The sequence below is a fragment of the Anabrus simplex genome, chromosome 6, assembly GCF_040414725.1.
Source record: "Anabrus simplex isolate iqAnaSimp1 chromosome 6, ASM4041472v1, whole genome shotgun sequence".
Classification (NCBI taxonomy): Eukaryota; Metazoa; Arthropoda; class Insecta; order Orthoptera; family Tettigoniidae; genus Anabrus; species Anabrus simplex.
Window position 1 is genome coordinate 234,841,822 of NC_090270.1, and position 22,953 is coordinate 234,864,774.

The 22,953-nt window shown below is 39.4% G+C and overlaps 1 long non-coding RNA gene across 1 annotated transcript in view; it reads left to right on the forward strand.

Moving 5' to 3' along the window:
• Positions 1 to 19,820: 19,820 nt before the first annotated feature.
• The window catches only part of LOC137501324 (uncharacterized), a 59,978-nt gene continuing 56,845 nt past the window's right edge, over positions 19,821 to 22,953 (forward strand). The window contains exons 1-2 of the long non-coding RNA XR_011018467.1: positions 19,821 to 19,836; positions 19,936 to 20,006. This is a non-coding gene — a long non-coding RNA (uncharacterized lncRNA). The remainder of the gene's footprint in view (positions 19,837 to 19,935; positions 20,007 to 22,953) is intronic.

Here is a 22,953-nt window from a genome sequence, read left to right on the forward strand (position 1 = left end):
AACAAAAGTACATCTGTCTTTAAATATAAATCGGAGTATTCACCTAGCGTTTGAATGTGGAACTGCTCCCAGATATGTTGTGCATGTAAATAGTCATCATCACTAATATCTGCTGAATTCAGCGAGCTGTAAAAGGATTGTTTCGATGGTAAGGCACGTTCTTCGAGGCGGTCTAAGCAGTCGAGATATTCGTAACAAAAAACACCCTTACGCCGAAGTAAATTGAACTGCGTTTCTTCAGGGAAAACGCGTCGAATTTCCGTAAATTGTTCAGGCTGTAAATGACTAGAAAGTTTATCGAGGCTACTCGCCATAAAGCGAAACGAGTCAAGGAATCTCAGTGTTATAGAATGCTCAGCATCTACTTTTACAGACTTTGCAAACGCAATGTACCGCTCTTTATTCTGAGGGATTATATCTACTTTTTCATCCGAAGCTCCAAATTGTGAAATGATGAAATGAGAGTCGTAACCAGATAAGTTATGAAAAATTACAGGGATGAATTTAGGAACTCTATACTTAAGATTACAGCTATAATGAGCGGCACATCTGTAGAAACCAGTTAAATGATCATGATCAAAAACTTTAGGGTCATTTTCGGAAAATTCCCCATCACAAATGCTACACTTTGTAGCACGTTCATGATCATTTAACTGAATGTCGGTGAGTGGCTTCATAGGAATATTACTATTCAGAATACGACCGAGACGAACTGCATCACTTTCAAGTCTTTCTAAAAATACTTTAGCAGCATCATGTCCTCGATACAGCTCTAACTTGTTAAGCGTACTATCGTAACTACACTTGATGTAATACGCGAAGCTATACGGGACATGCATGTGCGTAGTATTAGTGAAAGAGTTGTCAGGATTAGGTGAGCATGTGTTGCATGGCGTGAGGATGGCTTCAAAGTCTGCATAAATCACGAACAGTACCCACATCTGCTTGTGAAAATTTGTAAATTTTAAAACATTATTGCCTGTAGTAGGTATCTCTGTACGTACATGATTGCAGTCATTCTTGGAATGCTTCGTTAACTGATCTTCATTTCTGAAATACTGCAAGCATCCATCACATAGCCACTTTTTACCATCATGTTTTGACAACTGACTGCCAACAAGTCTACTCAGATTTTTAATCCAGCAAAAGTGGCTATTCTCACTGTTTTCAATATAGAGTAAATTAACGTGAGTACTCTTCTTATGACATGTATAATACAGAGGACCTACTACAGACTTTTTCTCTACACCATACACATTGATACTAATGTTATTTAGTTCCTCAAAGTGCTTAATATCCTTTATCTGTACAGGAAATTCTATACTATCGAAATTTAGCTGCGTTGAATAGTGTGGATACGATGATGTTCTCTTAGCTACGTCTGATTTCGCAGGATTTAAAGCTGACATCACCGCCCATGCAAAACATGCTTCGTCATTGTTTTGGATGTTTACAACAGCTTCTTTTCGCTGAATCCATGTCGGCAGCTCGATGTACGATGAACCTCGCATGGGATTGTACTTATTGATGTTAACTTCTAGATACATTATCTCAACTAAAGCCCACCCTGATTCCTTTTCCTGAAATTCCTCGCTCTTAGTTGAAATAATGTTAGAGACATCCCTAAGTACATCACCAAAATTAGTCGACTGACTTATGACAAAATTCTTCGTATTAAATGATTTAATGTCCGTTATTTCGGATTCATCCGTGCTTTTAATGTACAAGGCGAAAAGTTCAAAATTAACTTTAAATAAACTATGATTGGACAAAGATTTAGCAAGAAGCTGTTGTACATCCGGTTGAACGCAATTTAAAAAGTTTGAAGTGCTCTGAAACTTTTGACTGGTGCGAATTCGGTAACTAGCAATCCTACTTTTAAATGCTGTATTAATTTCCTCGATGTTTGCGTTACTACCACTTCTACACGCATTATTTTTATGCGCATTACTCCGTAAGTGCCCCTGAAAATGCGAAGATGGTACATCAGTGTTACAGTGCTCGCAGTGAATAGTTTGAAGTTCATGATTTTTTCTAGGTTTTTTACTACTAGTACTTTCTACAGCTACATCAGTAGCTGCACGCTTTTTCCCTACTACTACCTGAGGGCAAGTAGATATTTGATGTACCTCTGCTAAGTGAGCCTGGTATTGCTCTACATTAGCGAAGTACAGCCCGCAAACATCACATAAAGCAGATGTTATGCTAGGGTGTTTTGATTTCATATGGCGCATGAAGTTATCTCGCCTTGTAAACGATGTCTCACACTGCTCGCAGGTGAACGTAGACGCTTCTCCATGTTTGATTTGTAAATGCCGTGTAAGGGCATCTCTTCTTGTAAACGTTATATCACACTGCGAGCAGGGAAACATCTGAAAAGAGAACAACCAATAGAGATTAGCCTAAAGTTGCGATGTTCAACCTATAGAGGTCGGACATGACTGTGAGTTTGAAATTATACGATTAACCTCTCCTATGGCATGCGGATTAAAGAAAATAACTATTTATCAATAGACTAAAGTTACGATGTTTTAGAAGAAACCAAGTTTCAGCCTGTTGAGGGCAGACATAGCTATGTACGCACCTCGTCTATAGCGTGAGGATTAAAGAGAACAACTATTTATCAATAGACTAAAGTTACGATGTTTTAGAAGAAACCAAGTTTCAGCCTGCTGAGGTCAGACATAGCTATGCGTGCGTGTTTGAAATTATAAGATTAACCTCTTCTATGACATGCAGATTAAAGAAAATAACTATTTGTCAATAGACTAAAGTTACGATGTTTTAGAAGAAACCAAGTTTCAGCCCGTTGAGGGCAGACATAGCTATGTGTACGTGTTTGAAATTATACCACGTCTATAGTATGTTGATTAAAGAGAACAACTATTTATGATTAGCTTAAAGTTACGATGTTCGGAAGAAACCAAGTTTCAGCCTGCTGAGGTCAGACATAGCTATGCGTGCGTGTTTGAAATTATAAGATTAACCTCTTCTATGACATGCAGATTAAAGAAAATAACTATTTGTCAATAGACTAAAGTTACGATGTTTTAGAAGAAACCAAGTTTCAGCCTGCTGAGGTCAGACATAGCTATGTGTGTGTTTGAAATTATAAAATTAACCTCGTCTATAGCATGAGGATTAAAGAAAATGACTATTTATCAATAGACTAAAGTTACGATGTTTTAGAAGAAACCAAGTTTCAACGAATAGAGGTCAGACATTGCTGTGAGTTTTAAATTATAAGATTAACCTCTTCTATGACATGCAGATTAAAGAAAATAACTATTTGTCAATAGACTGAAGTTACGATGTTTTAGAAGAAACCAAGTTTCAGCCTGCTGAGGTCAGACATAGCTATGCGTGCGTGTTTGAAATTATAAGATTAACCTCTTCTATGACATGCAGATTAAAGAAAATAACTATTTGTCAATAGACTAAAGTTACGATGTTTTAGAAGAAACCAAGTCTCAACCTGTTGAGGACAGACATAGCTACGTGTACGTGTTTGAAATTATACCACGTCTATAGTATGAGGATTAAAGAGAACAACTATTTATGATTAGCTTAAAGTTACGATGTTCGGAAGAAACCAACTTTCAACCTGTTGAGGGCAGACATAGCTATGTGTGCGTGTTTGAAATTATACTACGTCTATAGTATGTAGATTAAAGAAAATAACTATTTGTCAATAGACTGAAGTTACGATGTTTTAGAAGAAACCAAGTTTCAGCCTGCTGAGGTCAGACATAGCTATGCGTGCGTGTTTGAAATTATAAGATTAACCTCTTCTATGACATGCAGATTAAAGAAAATAACTATTTGTCAATAGACTAAAGTTACGATGTTTTAGAAGAAACCAAGTTTCAGCCCGTTGAGGGCAGACATAGCTATGTGTACGTGTTTGAAATTATACCACGTCTATAGTATGTTGATTAAAGAGAACAACTATTTATGATTAGCTTAAAGTTACGATGTTCGGAAGAAACCAAGTTTCAACCTGTTGAGGGTAGACATAGCTATGTGTGCGTGTTTGAAATTATACTACGTCTATAGTATGTAGATTAAAGAGAACAACTATTTATCAATAGACTAAAGTTACGATGTTCAGAAGAATCCAAGTTTAAGCCTGTTGAGGACGGACATAGCTATGTGTGCGTGTTTGAAATTATACCACGTCTATAGTATGTAGATTAAAGAGAACAACTATTTATGATTAGCTTAAAGTTACAGAAGAAACCAAGTTTCAGCCCGTTGAGGGCAGACATAGCTATGTACGCACCTCGTCTATAGCGTGAGGATTAAAGAGAACAACTATTTATCAATAGACTAAAGTTACGATGTTTTAGAAGAAACCAAGTTTCAGCCTGCTGAGGTCAGACATAGCTATGCGTGCGTGTTTGAAATTATAAGATTAACCTCTTCTATGACATGCAGATTAAAGAAAATAACTATTTGTCAATAGACTAAAGTTACGATGTTTTAGAAGAAACCAAGTTTCAGCCCGTTGAGGGCAGACATAGCTATGTGTACGTGTTTGAAATTATACCACGTCTATAGTATGTTGATTAAAGAGAATAACTATTTATGATTAGCTTAAAGTTACGATGTTCGGAAGAAACCAAGTTTCAGCCTGCTGAGGTCAGACATAGCTATGCGTGCATGTTTGAAATTATAAGATTAACCTCTTCTATGACATGCAGATTAAAGAAAATAACTATTTGTCAATAGACTAAAGTTACGATGTTCGGAAGAAACCAAGTTTCAACCCGTTGAGGTCAGACATAGCTATGTGTGCGTGTTTGAAATTATACCACGTCTATAGCGTGAGGATTAAAGAGAACAACTATTTATGATTAGCTTAAAGTTACGATGTTCGGAAGAAACCAACTTTCAACCTGTTGAGGGCAGACATAGCTATGTGTACGTGTTTGAAATTATACCACGTCTATAGTATGTTGATTAAAGAGAACAACTATTTATCAATAGACTAAAGTTACGATGTTCGGAAGAAACCAAGTTTAAGCCTGTTGAGGACGGACATAGCTATGTGTGCGTGTTTGAAATTATACCACGTCTATAGTATGTAGGTTGAAGAGAACAATTATTTATGAATAGCTTAAAGTTACGGAAGAAACCAAGTTTCAGCCTGTTGAGGGCAGACATAGCTATGTACGCACCTCGCGTGAGGATTAAAGAGAACAACTATTTATCAATAGACTAAAGTTACGATGTTTTAGAAGAAACCAAGTTTCAACGAATAGAGGTCAGACATACCTTAAAATCTTCGCGCTGCAAACTATTACTCGGATGTATAAAATGCGTGCGTTCAAGCCTGAAACTCGAATGATAATATTCTGGTCGTACCTAAAAAAAGAAGAAACATATATGAATGTAGTGTAGGGTACATCATCTAACCTAATTATCTTTACAACTCAAAGTTCGAAAACATACCTTTAAAAAAATGCACGTGCTGCTGGCTGTTACTGGGATGAATAAAATTGCGTACTTTCGAACGGTACCTAAAAAAAAAGAATAAACATATATGAATGTAGATGTCTAGCGTAGAAGTTGCTTTGCGAAAAGTAACTAACAGTTCTACCTTACCTTAAGATAAAGGCTGAAGAATAATATTCACAGCAGACGGGAGATGTGTGTGTACGTAATAAACGCATACAGAGAACTGTGAGCACTTCGCGCAGACTGCAGCGGCTAAATATTCTGCTTGTTACCAAGCGGATGTGGAAAAATCGCTGAGCTGACAACTGCAGTACAGTCGGAACGAATGCAACAAGAGCTCCCACCTATAGTCCCGCAGGCTGACGTATTCGAACCTCCTGTTGATGCCGAGGTGTTAGAATTTAAGAGTTCGATCCTTGGAAAGTTAGCGTGTGATCCTCGACTTCTCGAGGGTACATCCGCGGTATTCCTTACCTGTAGGTATTGAGCTAAAGCTAGATCATGTAATGACGATCGCGCAGGCCCCTCGCCTAGCATTTACGGCTTCTAGTTCGAACCCGCTATCTTCCGAAGTAGCGAGAATGATTGAAGAGTGTTTGAGGGTGATTCATTTGTTGGATGGAGTTGTTAAGCTGGCTTCTTCAGCGGGAGTAGGCTATGTGTCGGTACCGGGATATCTAGTTATAAAACCCGCTACAACAAATTTATCACGTATACTGCGATTTAAAATCCTAGTCAGGAAGGGCAGCCGGTCGTAAAACTATGGTGTGAGGCGGGGTGTGCAAAAAAGCTAGCTATAAGTAAGGGCTGTTGATGGGGACGTTAAACCTTGTGCAGACTCCTTCGAAAATGATTTTTTGAGTACAAGACTTGACGGTGATTCATTTGTCGGATGGAGGCAATAAGCCTTGTGCAGGCTTCTTCAGCGGGAGTAGGCTATGTGTCGGTACCGGGATATCTAGTTATAAAACCCGCTACAACAAATTTATCGCGTATACTGCGATTTAAAATCCTAGTCAGGAAGGGCAGCCGGTCGTAAAACTATGGTGTGAGGCGGGGTGTGCAAGAAAGCTAGCAATAAGTAAGGGCTGTTGATGTGTTTTAACCTCTTCGTACAATCATGATAGTTTACGTTAGGAACTTACATAGGCTAAATGCTACACATTCCGTAGCAGAGCCGGGAATCGAACTCGGACCTCCGAGGGTAGCAGCTAATCACACTAACTACTACACCACAGAGGAGGACTATTTCAGAATATTTTACAACCTTAATTGGAACTGTTTTAAGAGCTTACATGCTACTCGGCTAAGAAGACGTTCGCGAGTTACAAGCCGCTGATCAGCATGCCGTGTCCTCGTTCAAGGTCGAGCCGGAAGATACGTGTACAATTTCAGCTAACACACGCATTCCACACAACTCGCTCAGAATGACTGTGCCGTTACTTCGAAGACTGTAGAACAAATCTATAGCCTACAGTATGCATGCCTCTCACCCGGTAGTCTCGGGTTCGATTCTCTTGGGAATAAAAATGTGTTTAAATCGCATGAATGTGCTGAGTTGTCCTTCCTGATGCAAAACTAGCAGTATCTAACCTCATACACTATAGTTTTACGACCGGTTGCCCTTCCTGACAACTCGGATTAAGAATCTGTTTTACAACGTCTAACACGGGGAATCGGGGATTTACAGCTAGATCTACTTCTTAGATTTTAAATCACGAACTATTGTTTTACGGCCGGATGCCCTTCCTGACGCAAAACTAAGATTTTAAATCGCAAGAATTTGTTTTAAGACTAGTCGCCCTTCCTGATGCAAAACTGGCAGTATCTAGCCTCATACACTATGGTTTTCAACCGGTTGCCCTTCCTGACAACTCGGATTAAGAATCTGTTTTACAACTTCTAACATGAGAATCGGGGATTTACAGCTTAAAGATGGCGGATGACAGCTGTCAAAAAAGCACATAGGTTTGTAAAGCACGTCGAATTTGCCGCCACCGGGGCAGCACTGTTCTCTCTGGATTAAAAGCTTTGTTTCCAAACAAGAGCACGTGGAATTTGCCGCCACCCGGCAGCACGGTGATTAAAGATGGTGGATGACAGCTGTCAGAAAAGCACATAGGTTTGTAAAGCACTTGGAATTTGCCACTGCTACATAGAGTTCAGCACTGTTCTCAAAGATGGCAGATGACAGCTGTCAGAAAAGCGCATAGGTTTGTAAAGCACGTGGAATTTACAACCACCACATAGAGGGCAGCACTGTTCTCAAAGATGGCGGATGACGGCTGTCAGAAAAGCGCATAGGTTTGTAAAGCACTTGGAATTTGCCACCGCTACATAGAGGGCAGCACTGTTCTCTCTGGATTAAAGATGGCGGATGACAGCTGTCAGAAAAGCGCATAGGTTTGTAAAGCACGTGGAATTTACCGCCACCACATAGAGTGCAGCACTGTTCTCAAAGATGGCGGATGACAGCTGACGAAATTGCCCGCAGCACAGTGCTCAAAGATGGCGGATGACAGCTGTCAAAAAAGCACGTGGCTTTGTTTCCCAACAAGAGCACGTGGAATTTGCCACCACCACATAGAGTGCAGCACTGTGATTAAAGATGGCGGATGACGGCTGTCAAAAAAGCGCGTGAGTTTGTTTCCAAACAAGACCCCGTGGAATTTACCACCACCACATAGAGGGCAGCACGGTGCTCTCTTGATTAAAGATGGCTGCTGTCACGTGGAATTGTCTGCCACCACAGGTATCTAGCTAAAGAGGGCAGCACTGAGGTTTGCGATGCAAGATGGCTGCTGTCAAAAAAGCATTTTTCAAATTATCCACCACCACATTTCAAAGGTAAGTAGCTAAAGAGGGCAGCACTGTGCTCTATAGATTAAAGATGGTGGATGACAGCTGTCAAAAAACACGTGGCTTTGTTTACCTCACGCTAGTTAGGTTAAGTTGGTAGCACTAAGGTTTAGACCCGTCAAGATGGCAGCACTGCCGATGACAGGTGACGAAAGAGGGCAGCACAGTGCTCAAAGATGGCAGATGACAGCTGTCAAAAAAGCACGTGGTTGTCAAAAAGCACGTGGCTTTGTTTACTACACGCTAGTGAGGTTAAGTTGGTACTACTGAGGTTTAGGCCCGTCAAGATGGCAGTACTGAGGTTAGCGATGCGTTGTTGTCTGTCAAAAAGCACGTGGCTTTGTTTACACATCTGTCAAAAAAGCACGTGGTTGTCAAAAAACACGTGGCTTTGTTTACCTCACGCTAGTGAGGTTAAGTTGGCACTACTGAGGTTTAGGCCCGTCAAGATGGCAGTACTGAGGTTTGCGATGCGTTGTTGTCGATGACAGCTGTCAAAAAGCACGTGGCTTTGTTTACAAATTCAAATTTCCCGCGGGAGGTGGAGGAGGCATCTGGGAGGCCTCTGGCTGAGGTGGAGGTGGCATCTGGGAGGCCTCTGGCTGAGGTGGAGGTGGAGGTGGCCTCTGGGAGCCTGAGGTGGAGGTGGCCGCCGAACTGTCCAATTATACTGCTGACATTCCAAAATTGTATTCATGTAAACAGTTCCAGATTGTAAACAAAAACAGATTGATTATAAGTACATTTCACCTGAAACAGATGAAGTGTTATTGATACCTGTCAATGGAGAGTTATCGGCAAAACTATTTGCTTGGCCTTAACGTATCCACAAAGACGCATTATTAAAAACAACTGCCAACACTTCAATATGGAGGTTACAACTTTGAAACACAGTTGAAAACAGATGACTACTGACTGCCTACCTTGGCATGTCAGCTAACATGTGGTCACAAGTATATTCTTGCTACACCATATCTCGACAACCAATAACTTCCAAACAACAACTAATTTACAGTAACTAACTTCACCATCAAGATCGTCTCTTTATAGATGTGCCTGGCCAGACTTCTAGAAAGTTACATTACAAAATATATCTTCGTGAAAATTCTAGAGTGCGTAATACACGGTTTACAATGGATGGAATATTCTCAGTTCCAGTGTGTTTCACAATTATGGATTACAAATTATATACAGGTAAGAATAAATTATAATATTAATTTACAGGTATTTACATTAACGGAATTGATACCAATGTCTATGTATATGACATAACCTTACACACAATACGATCGTTCAACTACGTAAATAATAATAATAATACTAAATGGATGTACATCACTTCACAGCCATACATACAAGTAGTAGTAATAATAATTATAATAATCACAATCATAAAATAATAATAATTCGAGCTCGATATCTCCATTAGTTACCCATGGGTGAGAGAATATTGTTCTCAAGTTATATCATTCTGTTTATTGCACTTGCATCAATATCCCCCCTACTTAACCCATTAGTGCATGACATCCAAAAAATTGTGTGATATTTATGCAAGGTTTTAAGCCTGCGATACTTTCTTGTACTTCAGAAAGGCTGTAGCTAACAATAACAAAGAATACATAATTCTTTATCCTTACCATTCTTTGTTGATTCACACTTATTGTGAGCATGGCAGCAAGATAGTACAGAGTTTTGTGCAATAGTCGAGATTTTTATTATGAATTAATAAATATTTCCAGTAATTGTAAACTTTGGTATGGACTATATTGTTGACACCCCTATGAATCTACTGACACACTAAGATGTCAATTGTCTTATTATTGACGTGATAGTGGCTTGTAAATGTAGGTGTCCTGAAAATCGGACACTATGCACAGGGAGTCCTACTGTCTCAGACATTTGTATCCCCTTACTAGTTTGATGGTGAGTGAAATATTGGAAGTTTTGGAGGAAGAACCGACATTTGGAGAGGAGCAGCACATCAAACCACCTGATGACGAGTGTGAAACGGTTGATGATAATGACAAATGAGTACGAGAGTAATCTAAATTACATTGGTAGAAACCTACTTCTGAGTAAATGTAAAGGGCAAATTGCTTCAACAAAATATGAAAAAGGGAAGGCTAGGTCAAGTGGTAGTCAAAATATTACTGAAAGATTGCAGATGGAACTGAAAAACCAGAAAACGGTGCAAAAGGAAGCTGTCACACGAAAATAGAGAGAGTCATTTATAAGACTGGGCCGTACCACTGTTTCTGATATCAAGCAAAAGCAAAAAGCAAAGTCACCTCCGTACAGGCCATGAAGGTCCTCGGAGGAGTGGAAGGTAAAGGCTTCCACCATTGTTAACCTTGGCATGTGATGGGATAGAGTGGTTAGCTCTACACTCGGCCGCCTTTGCCCCCGGGAATTAACCTGTTACTCATGTTTTGTGTAGGCTGAGTGAACCTCAGGGCCACATGCACCTCCGGAGGTCGAAATATCGTTTCTTAAATTTTACGACTTCCTGACGGGGATTCGAACCCATGTCCTTCCAGGCGAACCAAGCACGCCTTTACCGCCCCGGCCAGGCAGCCCCGTTTCTGATATCCCTTACAGAAAATTCAAAAGCATTAGTAGGTCAAATTGTAACACAAAAGAAGCAACTCCAAATTGGACAAGATCACAATCTACATCTCAGTTGATGACTATTTTCATGTTGTCGCCTCCCCCCCGCCTCAAATGATTTGCAAAATTGTGAAATTCCACTAGACTTCTTTCTTTGCCAGGTGGCTATAGAATACCTTTCCACCTTTCCAAGCATATACAGCAATGTAAAATGAAAGGCTGAAATAATTTGGACCTGGAGGAAGTGTTGTCCTACCTCTCATTGATGCAGGTGGAACTGAATCAAACGTGGGGAATACAATATTCTGGAAATTGTAAGACATCTGGCTTCAAAGGAAATAAGTGCAACAGGGACAATTCAAGAAAACCAGAAAGGGAAGTGCCCCCTTTTAAGAAAGGCGGACAGGTAAAAGAAGAAGGGGATCATATGACTGCATATGGTGGTGTGTTGCTAGTACACTGGAATGACAACAGTGTTGTCACTGCTGGTACGAACCACAAACAGATGGAGATAAGCGGTGCATCAAGGTGGTCCAGCATTAAAAAAATATGCAATGTGTCTGCACCGCAATGAAAGTTGTTCAAGTCCAGTAGTTGCATCTGAAGAGTGGATCAGCGTGACCAGTTTGGACTTCACCTGAAATGCTACTGTGGATATCATAATCAGTAAATAAATAACCGTAAATAGCGTATACAGTATTGTAATAAGTCTTTAGTGGAAAGTGTAGATCTACTTTACAGTGTAAATTGGATAAGATAATCCAACTCTCTAACACTACCTAGCTTGCAACATAATTCTACAATATAATGCTGAGTAAGTAGTGTTGTTGTACTGATCTGAGTGCATAGCGTCCGATATATCGGATGGCCTGTGCAAATAAAACTATCACTTGTATGAACTTTCTGATTGTTGGAACGTTTTTCTGAAATTATTAAGAGTGGAAATGTGTAAATAAATTGAAATAAAACACAAAAAATTATTTTTATGCACTAATGGGTTAAAACCATTTCCACACTTTATCAACTCGTCGACTTTGCCTTGGACGTAGATTGTATCTTCTTTCTTCCTCGATGTCACTGGATGTGCTCTCCTCCTCTTGACCAGCATGTGCCGTGTCAGGGGTCGGGGTTTCCTCGCTGCCAGCCTCCTCCTCGATGATAGTCGATGTGTTCTTATCGCGATGACCAGATGATGCTGTGTCATTAGTAGCCTCTCCTTCTGGCTTACTCTGTATGCGCAGCAGTTGGATAACTCGCCACAACTCTGATGCGTGGACCTTGACAGGAGGGTTGGTCTTAAGTAAGTAGACCCCATGGCCCAGCTATTTATCCACCTCGATGGGACCAACCCATTTAGGTCTGAGACCTGTGTGAAATCCTCCCAATTGGGTGCTTACGTCTCGGTACTTGTTGGCCTGGTAGGAAGATCTGGGTGTCTTCGACGTCTTGATCCTTGGCCTGGGTAAGGGATCTCTTCTCGGCCAAAGCTTGCTTCTCCTTGATGTTCTGCTGCTGCTGCCGCCGCCGCCACTCCGCCAGGGAAACAGCTGCATCATCTTGGCCCGAAGTGGGTGGTGGATGAATCTCCCGATCCCGGTGCCGTACATCTATCGACCAAGAAACAGCTCTGCTGGGGAATAGCTGGTGACACAGCTGATGCATCGTCGCAGGACAAAGAGTGACTGCAGTATCTGACGGTCCCACAGTCGATGTTCTTTGTTATCAGGTGGACTCTTAGCATCGTTTTCAGCTCCTGGTTCCGTCGTTCCATTGAATTTGCCCTTGGGTTGTAAATAGGGGTGGTCCAGTGTTCCACATCCCATTCATCATTTGCTGCCACTTCCTCAAGGTGAACTGATTGCTGTTGTCTGACAGAATGCACCATGGATAACAGTAGCGGCTGAATACCTCGTCTTGTAGCAGGCTGGTGATGCGTCCTGTCGTGGCTTCAGGTATCGGAAAGGCCTCAACCCATCTTGTGAAGAGGTTAGTGATTCCTAGGAGTCTTGTTTTTCCCCGTGGTGTTCTAGGGTAAGGACCCATCAAGTCCAGGGCTATGACCTCTCACGGGCGTTGTGGCCGTCTTCCTCGTTGGCTGGAATCTGCTTTCCTGTTGCTCACTTTGGTGCAAGCACAGATGTAGCACCCCTTCATGTAGTCCAGGATGTCTTTCCACATGTTGACCCAGAAGAATCTTCGTCAGATGGACTGATATGTCTCAGTTCCTCTTCTTCACTCGGTCGAAGATGTGTTAACTGGATATCTCCCAGGTTTGTCAACTTCTGTAACCTTGTGAGTCTGGAGATTTCCATCGTGCCAGGCGACCCTCAGATGGCTATCTTTTCCCAAAAATCTTCATGAGCTGCATAGTCTAGGATCACCTTGTATTCCACCAGAAAGTGATGATGATGCTTGTTGTTTAAAGGGGCCTAACATCGAGGTCATTGACCCCACCACCAGAAAGTCAGGGCCTAATATGATGTCATGTATCAGGTTTTGAATCACTGCAACATCTATTACAATAGGCATGTTCATACACTTAGCGGTTAGGTTAGTTTGCCCTTGGATGGAATAGGTTACCCTGTCCGCTGCTCCCACTGCCCTTCCGAGGTGGTGAGACTTCATAAGTGGTAGTAATCTGGCAACAGACCTGTTAACAAAAGAATGGCTTGCTTGGCTGTCGAGTATGGCTGAAAAATTCTCATTGCCAATACTTAAGATGATAGCTGGGCGGGGTTATCCTATTCTACTCTCTATCTGACCAATCCCTGCTTATCTGTCAGGTCTTGAGGCGCATTCCTGTTCCTGATCCCATCCCCCCTCAATCGAGAATGGGCCTCACCTAGTTTTCCGGTGTCAAGACTGGGCACTTGTTCTTCAGGTATCCCGCTCTTCCACACTGGTAACACTTCCTAACTGCGCTGGGCTCTTCCGTGACTTTGCTCTTATGTTCCTCCTCTAGCTGGGCGATGATTCTGCACAGATCATCAAAGGATCTGGGTTGTGATAATTTTACTAGGGGTCGAATCTTATCATGGAGTAGCTCTGTGATATCTGGTATGATCTTGTTTTCTCTTCCTTCCGGGTGCAGACGTTTGAAGAGTTTGTACTTCTCTAGGATGAAAGTGCTAACTCTCATGCCAGTGGGTTTGTGCCTCAGTCAGTAGCTTCCTTTTCACGGAGCTCTTCACCTCTTCGGAGTTAAACCTAGCGAGGAATTCCCTGTCCATCCAGTTTAGATTTAAACCCTTCAAGGTGTTCCACCAAGTAGCAGCTTGTCCCTTTAATTGTGGTGTAATGAGTTGCACGAAGATGTCCTCTGGGAAATTAGTCCTTCCTAATCCCTCGACGAAGCTAGTCAGGTTCTCCTCCAGTTGCCCATGGAATTCCGGAAGGCTCTGCATGATCACCTTCGGGTAAAGGTGTCCTGTATTGCCGGTTAAATTTGAGGTCGTTAAAGGTATGGCAGTATGTCTTCCTTGAGTTTATCTTCTACTGCGTGAAGGATGCTCTCCCTTATATTCTGCACATCTCCCTTGATGGTCGAAATCCGGTTTTCTATCCTTCCTTCAACAGCAGAAATACGGCTCCCAAGATTTACCTCGAAGGCAGATATACGGCTTTCAAAATTCCCCTCGATGTTAGAAATCCTCCCCCCAACCTGTTGTTTTATGCTTGAAACCTGGATTTCCACCCCTTCCTTGAGATCCAAGATATCCCCTTCCAGCTGGCTTACTCTAGAATCGATCTGGTCAACATGTCCCAGTTTTGACCTGATGTCCAATATCTGTTGCGTAAATCGATTGGTGACATCACTAATTTGTGATAAAATTTTGTCATTTATGGTTGAAATTTTCGATTCTTGGCCCTGTTCTACATTGTAGACCTGTGTGTACACTTGTGAGTTGGCTTGTGAAATTTCGCCTGAAAGTTTGTCATTTACGTCTGAAATTTTGACATTTAGTGCCTACATCATGGTCATGAGTTCGAACACATTTTGGAAATATTTACCTAATCTTCCGATGTTTCAATGGCATCTTCGTTGACTTCGATGCAACACTTTCCTGGATCTTCTCCCTTCTCCACGAGATCTTCCCATAGTCGCACCTGTAGCGATCTCTTCTTCCTGTTTGTAGGGAGATTCCTCTTGGTAAGTTCGTCTTTGAGCTGTTTGAGTGACATATTCTCTAAAATATTTGCATTTTGAACTACTACACTCGTATTCACTCGTAAATTTTTACGTCCTGTCACGGTCGCCAGTTAACGTATCCACAAAGACGCACACGAGATGCTGTCAGTTGGTACAATTATTTTATTTACGTTTATCTACCAATTAACACACACACACATAACCTTAATCACAGTATCACAACACAAACACTTCACTTCGAGAATATCAACAAAGCTGCCATTATTAAAAACAACTACCAACACTTCAATATGGAGGTTACAACTTTAAAACACAGTTGAAAACAGATGACTACCGACTGCCTACCTTTGCATGTCAGCTAACACGTGGTCACAAGTATATTCTTGCTACACCGTAACTGGACAAGAAATAACTTCCAAACAACAACGAACTTAACGGTACTAACAGTAACTAACTTCACTGTCAAGATCGTCTCTTTATATATGTGCCTGGCCAGACTTCCAGAATGTTACATTACAAAATATATCTTCGTGAAAATTCTAGAGTGCTTAATACACGGTTTACAATGGATGGAATATTCTCAGTTCCAGTGTGTTTCACAATTACGGATTACAAATTATATACAGGTAAGAATAAATTATAATATTAATTTACAGGTATTTACATTAACGGAATTGATACCAACGTCTATGTACATGACATAACCTTACACACAATACGATCATTCAATTACGTAAATAATAATACTAATACTAAATGGATGTACATAACTTCACAGCCATACATACAAGTAGTAGTAATAATAATTATAATAATCACGATCATAAACTAATAATAATAATAATAATAATAATAATTTGAGCTCGATATCTCCATTAGTTACCCATGGGTGAGAGAATATTGTCGTCAAGTTATATCATTCTGTTAATTGCATTGGGTCAGCCTGACAGCAAAGATTGCGTGACATAGTCCAGGCTTAACAGCTGAGATAAGTTGAGACAATATTTTCACATTTATGAAAGCAATGGATACTGAATTTTAACATAAAACTGTTTTGCGCTGTTCGTAATAACGTTGAAATTGATGGAATTTGATGACATTGTTTTTAAGAATGAAACATTTCATTTGGTTATTAATGAAATATTTTGTTTTTGAAGCATTTTTAATGGATTCTGTTTTCTTTTCCAGATATTTTCTAACGTTTTCTTAACCTTACATTGGTTTTGACATACTGAAAAACTTTAAAGCTTTTGCATCTAAAAGCTGTTTGAGTTCTGTTCTCATCTGATAGGTCGCAAAATCATGAGCAAGTCCTTATAGTGGTCAGAAGTTAACATTTGCTTCTGCACATTTCTTGAGAAAGTAATATTTAGCTACAGTATTTGTTTGTCCAACCCTTGTCCAGTTTCTCTACGGGGTCGGGTATGAGGTGAAATGAATCTCTCATGGCAGGTTTATATGACCGGATGCCCTTCCCGACGTCAACCTCATCCGAGGAGTTAATGAGATGAAATGAATGATATGATATATGATAATAGGAAGGGAGAGTCCATCTGTTAATGTAACCAGCAAATCCTACCCCTCATGGGGATGGGTGGGGGCAAGTACCTGGCGCCTTGAAACTGGGTCCCTCGGTTAAGGTATGGTAACCCCGACAGAAGAGTCCCTGGTCCTCCAGGTTGGGGTTTGTGTGAAGGGCTGGTAACTCTTCCACTTAAAAACCTACCTCACTCATAAATCTCAGATGAATAACTGGAAGGATTATATGATGACAACAAAGGCAGAATCAAAGGACAAACTATTTGAAATTAGAGATGCATTAGAGTTGGGAACTTGGAACTTGAGAGGCATAAAAGGCAAAGAAGAACTGGATAGAGAGCTGACTAGGAAAGAAATCAATGTTACTGTAATTACTGAGACAAAAAAGAAATTACAAGGGACAAAAGAAATTGATAAATACACTATGATTTATAGCGAAGTTACACAGGATAAAAGAGCTGCAGCAGGAGTCGCAATATTAATAGACAGAAAGTGGAAAAACAAAATAGAAAGCTACACCATTATAAATGAAAGGATTTTATTGCTGAGGTTGAAGTTAGAAAGAGGGAAATTAACCTTGGTAGCCATGTATGCTCCTGAAGAAAACAATCGGGAAGAATCTAAACAGTTTTATGAAGTTCTTCAATCAATGTTAGATAACATATGTAAAAATGACTTTGTTGTTCTGGCTGGTGATCTCAGTGCCCGAGTTGGGAACAAACCAATTACAGAAATAGTGGGAAATAAAGGTGAACCAACTTTAAATGAAAATGGTAAATTATTGATAGAATTTGCATCATATAATCAATTAAAAATTACTAACACCTTCTTCGAGAAGAAAGATATACTGTACATAAATTTACATAGACTGCAGCAGGACAGCTATCAATTATTGACTATATAATGGTCAATATAATGTTAGGCCCAGATGTAACCGATGTCAGAGTACACAGAGGCAGTGATTTATACACGGATCATTATCTTGTCATTGCAAAAACCAGAATTCTTGCTAAATGGAGGAACAGGCTGAATAGAAATATACACAGAAACCAAGAAATCTGTAAGGTATATTTACTACAGGATGATGGAATAAAATATATCAAAATGGACTGCAGCAGTATTTAGTTCAAATTCCGACAAATACTCATATTAACAAAGAATGGAAAATCATAACCTCAGCAATTCAGAGGGCAGCAGATGAAGCCTTTGGAATGAAGAAGAAATTTGGGAGAAAAACTGGGCTTAAAATATGGAATAAAGAAATTTCAGAAGCTGTCAAGCAAAAACAAATATACTTGAAAATGATACAGCATCATACCCCACAAAATGAGAAAGAATATAAAAACAGCAGGAACAAGGTCAAGCCACTATTGAGAAAACTCAAGCAAGAATCATGGGATAGGTTAATAAATTCAATAAAAGATGATATCCATGGTAGGCAAGAGATGGCATATAAGTTAATAAGTTAATGAAGCCCCTCAACAGTGATGAAAGAGAAACTGCTAATATAATTGAAAAAGAATCATGGATACAACACTACAAAGAATTGTGGCATACTGGAGAATATGGAGAGAGTCAGGAAGATTAAGATATAGATATCGACGTTGAAGGAATTGACCTAATAGATATAGAACAACTTAATACTGTTCTGAAATCCTTCAAAAATAGAAAATCATCAGGGTTAGACAATATAAATATGGAGACACAGATACTACATAAATACTATCATCTTTGCAGATGATCAATTTATCCTGCAGGATGATGAAGATAAACTGTAGAAATCAATATATCAGTTAAACACCATAAAAGTTATAATCTTCGGCTATCCAGAACGAAAACCGAAGTTATGTCATGGCAAGGGAAGTATCCTATCAGAGCAAAGATAGTAATTGACGATCAACCAGTAGATTTTAAGTACCTTGGTTGTGAAATATCTTTTAATTATGATGATGACGAGGTGAAGAAGAAGCTTAATCGATTTCATCATATGTGTAGTGGGACAATTCGCTGAACACTGAAAGGAAAAGTAAGAGAAGATACTCACCTTAAATTCTATAAGACTATAGCTGCACCAACTTTATTATATGGAAGTGAGACAATGGGTGGATAAAACAAGCTATAGGAATAAAATACAATCTTCTGAAATGAGATTCCTAAGATCAGTGAAAGGATACTCCCTAAAAGATAAAATACGAAATGAAGAGATAAGACAACAATTAAATATATTCTCAGTGAATGAAAGAATATTTCAAAACAGGATAAATTGGAAAAACCACGTTCTGAGGGTGGATAACCACAGAATCCCAAAACTTGCCCTGGAATACCATCCTACGGGAAGAAGAGGTATTGGTCGTCCTATGAAGAGATGGAATGAAATCTGAGGTCGGAACAGGCTAAGAGGAAGTAAGTAAGGAAGGGAGAGGGTGAAACCTGGTGCCTGCACATAGCCTACTCCTGTCGTATAGTACCAAGGAGTCTGCTCAAGGCTTTACGCCCTCATCTGATGGACAAATCACCATCAACAGTGTCATATGTCCTCACTCCATACGAGCACTGCGGAGAGGTTTGGAATTTAATCCGGGCTTTTGGCACGCAATCTAGTGATTAGAAATTGTATACCACCACCTCCCCTACCTTCCGGCTAACATCTGATGGTGAGAATATTTTCAACCAACGGGACTCGAACTGGCTAACCTCGGTGTCAGACCGTTTAGACTTCAATGCCTTAACGATCATAGCCACCAGGTGGGCTTAATATTTAGCTACAGTGCCTTGTTCTTTTGTATATTAAGTCTTAAGATCTAAATCTGGTTGGATCACCAATAGTTTCCATCATCTGCTGGCAGAGAAAGCCAAAGTGTCACTGAAGGGATGTACTAAGGAAATGATGAGTAAGGTGGTTTGACATTGCTTTCTTCACTGAGCCAGAAGGTGCCATTACATATCAGTCTACCAAACTCACTGAAATGTTTACATTCTGTGATCCTTCAAGTCATAGTTTCACACTGCTCATCACCAGGACTTTTTATCGTTCTTTAGTTACTCTCTGTTTTTGCTTGCTTAAATTGTATAAAAAATGAATTATTTCTACCATTCCAACTATCAAAGGTTTTGTATTGTTCCTTTTCTCCTTTTTTTATAATAGAAGAGAAAGGAAGAAATGTTGACCATAGTCATCCAGAAGAACTTTGTGAGAAGAACAGGCATTGCACTCTTAACAGGTAAACTTTTGATGCTTTAATTTACTCGTGTTTATTTTATGTACATTAATTTGAGAAGAAAAGAATTTAGTGGTGGTTGTACCTACTTTCTGTGTGCAGTATGCTGGAGAGGAACAGTTTGGGGCAGCATAGAGATAGATTTGGAGAAGAACTAAATTCTCCAATATCAGGTATTGTATTGTACTTAATTTATGCTTATACTTTTGAATAACTTGATGGGTACATCATCAACATTTCCCTATATCTAAATACCATAGTCTGGACTCTATCTGAGTATATTATAACCACTCTGAATTCAAGAAATATGTTCGTAATGTACAGGTGTTAACATTGATGCTTTCACGGCTCGTACTTGTAGACGTGATATGCATTTTTGGGCTTATTCTGTGTCAAGATAACAAGGTGAAACTCTTTACGTTTCTCAGAGAACTTTGCTCTAAATCTTCAGAAGAAAATCTTGACTGTTCACGAAGAAGTCTTCTACAATAATGAGATTTTGAATTTAAGAATGCCTTACCATTGGATCTGTAATGGTATGCTTGTTTGTCACCAGATGGCTCGCTGTATGGTGGCAGACTGCTCCAAGCATGAGCTGACGACAACATTAAGTTCCAATTAAAATGTTCTGTCTCACCGTGTGACCATGAAAAGTATCAGAGAGGACATCAGATGATTCAGGGAGGAATGTAGTAGAAGAAATAAATAGAAACTAATACAATAAAATAAAATGCAATGAATGACACCAGGGTGGAATAGAACAGAGCTGAAGTATAGAAAGAAAGTATGTGGAGAAAACCAGAGTATGGTAATGATGTGAATGGGTGGGGGGGCATAACCAGTGTACACACTTTATGAAAGTATGATATTAACACGTAACACATAGTTTGGAATGAACCAACCGGTGATGACGAATCCACAAATTTCGAAAATACCAAAACGAAGTAACAATATAGAAAGTACAGGGAAGAGAACTACCTACGTAAATCCTTAATGGCTGGGAACCACATATTAATTAATAGATATCCAGTGTCCCTGTTGAAATTGTTAGGATTCTTTTCCCATATAATCCTAGACTTGTACCGTTTAGTATGGGTAAAAGCTCGAACATCTTTGAACACGACATCAAGACCCAATGATAGGGCCTGCTCAGTTATTGCTGACTTGTCTGGCTGGTTGAGACGGATATTTATTTGGTGTTCCTTGATGCAAGTACCAATGGACCTGCGTGTTTGACCAATGTATACCTTCAACATAAGATTTTATTCTGAAGCCTCCACCTTATCAATACATTTGTTTACATACTATCATTCACAGTACTGGTTTCGACCCTTCAAGGGTCATCCTCAGCTGACAATTACAAATATAGTTCATTAAAAAACATCACAATGGGAAATATTGTACAGTCGTGACAATTGTCCATTTCAACAGACCATCTAAAACAAATGAGACAATTAAAATAATAAAATAGGTCCTCTTTTCCTGGATTATAAAAGTATTACGTAGAATAAAAAGATGTGTCATTTGCAAATGTTTTTGTTATTTTGATCAGCGTAAAAATTGGAACTTGCAGTGTTGTGTATGCACTGATAGTAGTATTCTTGAAGTGTCCACTATTGCGTTAAAAACTTATGGCTAATTGATTAAAACATTTGGATGTATATTCTTGCGATAACTATATTGTTTATTTCACCATGTTCTTCTGTTGGTAGTATGAGCATCTTGGAATGACTTGGACACTCTTTTTGATGAATTGGGTAGTTGTCCAGTGTTCAGTTTGAGGCATTGTCAATATATATGTACAAGATTCATAATATATACTAATGCGGAGTTGATAGTAAAATGTGTTTTTAAGAATTTTTTTTTTTTTTTTTGTGACTTGCTTCTTAATTTGATGTTCTATAATTTTGTCAAGTGTCAATTTGTTTTACAATACTTGAAGTCTTGAAATTTGAAAGATAGCGTGAAAGCTTCTTCCTTTTATGTTGTAGGCCGTATTTATCTGTAAGGAGAAACGAAGTGTGTGAGAAGTTGCGTCTACTAGGTTTTAAATTAGAGGTAAAAGAGTGTGCGTTTACTTACAATAGATGTTGACACTGTTGTGCATTACATGGCAGCACGTCGAGTACTGTTGCACGTTTGTCTAGAGCTACTGCTTGTGCCTGCAGAGGGGAAGTTTGAAGGGGTAGAAGGAGTGGCTGCTGGGAGAGTGAGACTGGAGTGGGGGGTATCTTATGTGTATCGGGTGTTTCTTCTTAATTCTTTTTAGGTAATTATTTTTTAAGAGGGGGATAACTGCATCAAAAAGAATGTTGGTTTTTTCTGTGATTTTGTTCAGATTAAAATTTGGGTTGACATATTGATGTAGGTTTATATAAAATTCTTCCATTATATTGAGTAAGGGGCTCTTGGGTTTAGTATTTAGAATTTGCATGTCATTTTCAATATTTGTAAATTTGTGTTTGTAATCTTCGATATGTTGTCCTATGGCTGAAAAATAACTGTTTTATTGCATTAATATGCTCATTGTATCGTATCTGGAAGTTCCTCCCAGTACGTCCAATGTAACTGGCTTCACAGTCGTTGCACCTCATGCGATATACTCCTTAGTGGCTGTATTGATTTTTATTGTTAATAGATTTGGAATTGTGTAGGATGCTGATATTACTGTGTGTAGTTTTATAGGCTATTTTTAGGCCTCGTTTCTTAGAAAGATGTTCGTTATGGGATATATATGGGTGTTGTTGTAGGTGAATAGTACGTAATCTTTCTTGGTTTTTTCAGTTCTGATTAATTTGGATTTGGATTGATTTTTTATTTTGTATATGATTTTGTTGATCATTTCTTTTTTATATCCATTTTGTCTGGCTATTTCATGGATCAATTTGAGTTCTTTATTTAGTTCTTCTTTTGTTAGTGGTATATTAAGGGCTGTATATATGATACTATAGTATGCTGCTTTCTTGTGTGCGTTGGGGTGGGTGGAGTCTATTTTTATTGTATTGGATGTATGTGTGGGTTTTCTGTATATTTTGTATGATAAATGAATCTTGTGCCTAGTTATAGATATGTCTAAGTAGTTTATGGTGTGATTGTTTTCTGTTTCCATGGTGAATTTTA